Below are 5,845 nucleotides of genomic sequence, written 5' to 3'. Positions count from 1 at the left end.
GATTTCTGTAGACTTAACAGCTTTTTGGAAAAACACAAGGCATGCGTAAACAGAAATATGCATGCATACGTGAGAATCCTCTTTGTTCAACACACTCACATACGCATGAGGTGGATGTGTACGCGACTCTGTCAATTTTCATGTTCATGTGTACGCATGAGGCCTGCGTATGCGAGAATGGCCAAACTTTGAATGTGTGGATACGCGGTGGTGTCTATGCGTACATGAGCCACCCCTTCTGTTTTGAAAACCCACATATGCAGAGGGTGCTCACGTACCCTATTTTGAAAAAGTTGTATTTTTGAGATTTAAACCTATTATCTAGCTTTTCAAACCTCTTTAACACCTATTTAAGATCTGTTATCAAGTTTTTAAGATTTGGAATATGGGTGAACATGTTGAATAAGTTAAGTGGATAGTGAGAAGGATTTGCGAAGCGGATAACTAAGTAATGAGATGTTGGTAATACTAAATGAGAGGTAATTGATAAAGAAGATGATAATAATAATGAATTACAATTGAATGAGACATGAAGTGATGGTGATGATGACATTGATAAATGATGAATTAAAAATCTATTTGGCTTATGTATTTGGATTATTTGTTAACCCTCTGTTGCAAGATGTGACCGGACACTTTAACTCTCTGGGTTCTCCCATGGGCATGCATGTATATATAAATTTGAGCTTGGAGTTCTTTCGATGGATATATTTTGAACTTAGGGTATTCCCCATGGATAATTTGAGCTTGGGATGCGCGCACAGAGAGACTGTCCAAGGTTAGCTACTAGACATGTCGGGTTTGGCTATATAACCGACAAATGAGACTCATCAGCCATAGGACAGGCATACATCATATGAATTTGTATGTTTGCTTGAGTGTGCATTATTTTGGTGTGCCTAACTATTTACTATGCTTATTTGCTACTTGCTCTATCTACTGTATTTGTAACCTATCTGTGCTTTCTTTGTTTAATTTGTATGTGTATGTATTTGAGAGACCCTCTTTTGGCGGAGGCGTAACGAGGGTTGTTCCACCCGGTGACTAGGAGGTTTGGAAAAAACAGAAAGAGAAGAGTAAGATTAGAGCTAGGAACCCTTAGACAGGTTACCAAACTTTTTGGTTTAGTATACATTTAAGTTTAATCTGAATGTCAGAGTTCTAGGAATGCCTCTGGCTTTCCCATCACTTTATATATTATCTATATGGGCACCTTTACCATGTTGAGAACCCCTGATTCTTATTCTATACATACATTATTATTTTTCAGATGCAAGTCAAGAGGCACCTCGTTGAACGTCTGGAGATTCTCTGTGCAAGCGAAGATTTCATTTTGGGCTGTGATATTTTGTGATTAGGCTATGTATATATGTAATTATATTCTCTACCCTGTATAACTTGTATTTTGTCCCTCTTAGAGGTTGACTTGGAGAAACAGGTATTTTTGTCTTGTCTTTTGGGATGACTGTGGGTTATATATATATATATATATATATATATATATATATATATATATATCAGAATTCCTAAAGATACAGATATCAAATTCCTATATGTTTTTAGCCTTCTTTTCTATTTTGTTTATCCATTTTATGCTTACTTAGACTTGAGTGATGTGATCTTTTATTATGTTTTTGCTTAGCTTCTTTTTCATGGATCCTATTTACCATTTCTTTCAATTATATTTACATACGTATTTTTGTTTTAGGGGTCGTAATACCTCACCACCTCTGTGTGATATGGTGTTAGAAATCTTAAAGCCCAGGGTACCTTTCCAAGATTTAGTTTTTTCTTCATAAAGTGAAGGATTTTCTGAGCAATAATGACGTTATTTGGTGCACCTCTTCCAGGAATAAACCCCCTGTAAAAGGCCAATGATCTCTGTAAGGAAAGGACGCAGCCTATTTACAAGAACTTTAGTGATAATTTTATATGACATGTTGCATAGACTTATGAGTCTAAAATCTTTCAAAAAAGTTGGACAATCTACTTTAGGAATTAAGACAATAAAGGTTTCCATGATGTTAGGATTCAGCATTTCTCCCGAGAAGGATCTTTGAACCACCTTCCAGACATTGGTACCAAGAATCTCTAGTAGTCCTTAAAGAAGAAGGCTTGAAATCCCATCAGGGCAAGGTGCCTTGAAAGGGCTCATATTGAAGATAGCAGATTTAACCTCAGTAAACAATACAGGAGTTATAAGTCTATCACACGCTTCATTGCTAAGATTAGCCAAGAGATAATCTCCCATACAATCAACTTCCATTTCTTCTGTCAAGCATAAATGATTCTTGTAAAAAGAAAGAGCTTCTTTTTGAAGGATATCAAGATTAGTTGACCAAGAGTCATCACCAACAAAGAAGCCATAAATTTTATTATGACTTTTGCACATCATAAATTGCATATGGAAGAACTTTGTATTACGATCTCTATACTTCACCGATTGCTCGCGCGATTTTTGATACCCTAAGAGTTCCTCCTAGACTAAGGTTTGGTTAAGATCTTCGTTGAGCTCTCTTTCTTTATCCCTTAGTAAAAAGTCATCAGAGGTCTCTAATTAACTTTGAATGTCATTAATTTGATTTTCTAAATTCCTCTTTCTAACAAAAATATTGCCAAAGATCTTGGTGTTAAACTCCAACGAGTCCTTCTAGACATCTCTAAAGAATTTTGAGTTCCAGACTTTTGGATAACCATGTTGTATTCGGGATGAGTAGATGACGTTAGGATTTTTGCTAGTAAAGAATTTATAAAAATATTCGCGTTGTAGATATAGCTTCTAAACTAACAGAAATCCCTTCGTACAAAAGTTTTGGTTGTCACAAGTAACAAACCCCTTTAAAATTGATAACCGAGTATTTAAACCTTGGGTCGTCTTCTCAAGGAATTGTAGGGAGGTATGTTCTTATTATTGGCTATAAAAAAGGTAAAATTTGGGGTTTTGGAAATAAGGAAGAAGTATGACAAGTAATTCAAATGACAATTAAAATAAATAAATACTGTAAAGCAAACCCTTTGGCAAGGTATGAGAAATTGAAAGTCCAGACTTAGTTATTCTTATCAATAATAATGAAAGTTGAATCTTAATTCCACTTAGTTAACCTTTGCTAAAGCAAAGGAAAGTCAAGGGACTAATTAGTTTGACCTTCGAATCCTATTTATTTCCTAAGAAAAGGTTGGGATTATTGAAGTTCAATTCAATTAGTAAAGATAACAGTTATCAATCATGTTGAGCTAAGATAACTCCTGAGTTACTGATTTCTTAACCAAGACCAAAAAGGTGGAACGCTGAATTGAAATCATAAATCTAAAAACATCTCAATAATGTATAATCCTAACATGAAAAGTTCATAAGCCAATTGGGCAACACAAATCAAATACCAATAAAAGCATTAAAGTATCTAAGATAAGAGATAAATATAAAGTAAAGGAAATATTGAAGCTGATAAAGAGTCGAATTAAATCCTAATTTTTAAAAATCCTACCTAAATCCTAAGAGAGAGGAGAGAACCTCTCTCTCTCTAAAAACTACATCTAAAACTAAAATTATGAATTATGAGGGCCTGATGATGAATGGATGCATTCCCCCACTTTATAGCCTCTAATCTGTATTTTTTGGGCTAGAAACTGGGTCAAAAATAGCCCAGAAATCGCCCCCTACGTATTCTGGTACGTTCAGGTCGCGGGCAAGTGACGCGGAGGCGTCGCCCACGCGGCCGCGCGGATTGAAGTTCGCAGCTGCGATGCGTCTGCGTGAATCACGCATTCGCGTCGCCTAGCGTCAGGGCAACTATCATATATTATATATCAAATCGAAGCCCCGGACGTTAGCTCTCCAACGCAACTGAAACCGCGTCGTTTGGACCTCTGTAGCTAAAGTTATAGCCGTTTGAGTGTGAAGAGGTCAGGCTGGACAGCTTAGCAGTTTCTCCAACTTCTTATATTCCTTCCACTTTTGCATGCTTCCTTTCCATCCTCCAAGCCATTCCTACCCTATAATATCTGAAAACACTTAACACACATATCAAGGCATCTAATGGTAATAAGAGAGGATTAATAATAAGCAAATATAAGATCAAAGAAGCATGTTTTCAATCATAGCACAAAATCAGGAAGGAAAATGTAAAACATGCGAATTGTTATGAATAAGTGAGTAAAGAGTTGATAAAAACCACTTAATTGAGCATAAGATAAACCATAAAATAGTGGTTTATCAACCTCCCCACACTTAAACAATAGCATGTCCTCATGCTAAGCTCAAGAGAAACTATAAAGAGATGAAGAGGAATGATAGAATGTATGAGATGCAACCTATGAATGCAACTAAATGCAAAATGTTTCTACCTCCTTGGTTAAAAATAAATAAGGTCTCCAAGACAAACATAAATCAGATTTCACTAATTCAAATCATACAGTGAAAACAAGTAAACTTGTAAGAAGATAGCTCATGAAAGTAGGGAACATAGAATCAAGCATTGAACCCTCACTGGTAGTGTATATGCGCTCAAATCTCTCAAGTGTCTAGGGTCAATCTCTCTACTCTTCTCTAATCATGCTTTCTAAGACTTTGTTCTTCATCTAATCAATCAACAAATATTTAGCATACCAATGCAAACATCATGAGGTCTTTTCAGGGTTGTAATGGGGCTGAGGTAAAGGTGAGGGTATATATAAGGCTAAGTGAGCTAGAAAAGTGAATCCTTGAGTAGTCTAAGATCTCACCTAACATATACATACTCTATAAAAATTTTAAAATTATACTTAGCTTCCCATAATTTTTCCACTTTTTATCACATACTCATGTACCAATTTTATTTTGATTTTACTTCCATGTGCATTGATTTCTCTACTAAACTTATTATTGGGGTAATTTTGTCCCCTTATTCATAAATTTATTTTTTTGAATCATAAAAGCAAACATAACTTATCAATGCACATGGATTTTCCATTATTTTTTTCTATTTTGGTTTTTTCATGAGTAGGTTCCCAAATTCCCAATATTCAAATAAATTAGAAACATGATACATTCCCTTATTAACCCATGTTCCCACAGTTTTTCACACTTAAATTATACACAATATCTATCTTAAGCTAACCAAGGATTCAACTTGGGATTTTTATTTTGTTTTTCTGCTTAAGGCTAGTAATGTGGTTATGAAATAGAAGGGGGTTAAAAAGCTCAAAGTGGCTAACAAGGGTGATGTAAAAGGTAGACTTATTTGGGATAAGTGAGCTAATAACAAATAATGGCCTCAATCATATGCAAGCATGTAAATACACTAAATAATGGACATATAGAATGGAACAAAGCAGAGATTGCAATTATAGAGAAGAAAATACACAAGAATAAAAATTTATGGTTAAATAATGTAACCATATAAATAAGCTCAAAATCTCACAGGTTATGTGTTCTTTGGCTCAAAAACCATGTTCCAAATACAACTTCAAACAAGTGTAACAAAAAATTTTATTCAAATTAGTGAAATGCTATAAAAAGTTTCTTGCAAAAGAAATTATTACTTTAACCAAGTGGTAAAATATGCAATCAAACATGCAAATGCAATAACTAACAAGGAAAATAAACCATTGGTGTTGAGATAGAAGAGTAACTAACCCATGGAGATCGGTATCGACCTCCCCACACTTAAAGATTGCACCGTCCTCGGTGCATGCTAAGATGTGCAGGTGGACGGGTTGCTTCAACTGATGCTTTTCTCCAAAGATTGAGCAGATGAACTTGTTTGTCTCCCCAGTAAGAAGCTTTTCCTCTCCCTTTGTGGTGGCCATCCTGAAAGAAGAGGGAAAAGAAGAAAAAGTAACCCAGAAATAAAAATAAGAATATAAA

The sequence above is a fragment of the Arachis stenosperma genome, chromosome 3, assembly GCF_014773155.1.
Source record: "Arachis stenosperma cultivar V10309 chromosome 3, arast.V10309.gnm1.PFL2, whole genome shotgun sequence".
Taxonomy (NCBI): Eukaryota; Viridiplantae; Streptophyta; class Magnoliopsida; order Fabales; family Fabaceae; genus Arachis; species Arachis stenosperma.
The sequence above is the reverse complement of the archived record's forward strand: the minus strand, read 5'-3'. Positions refer to the sequence as shown.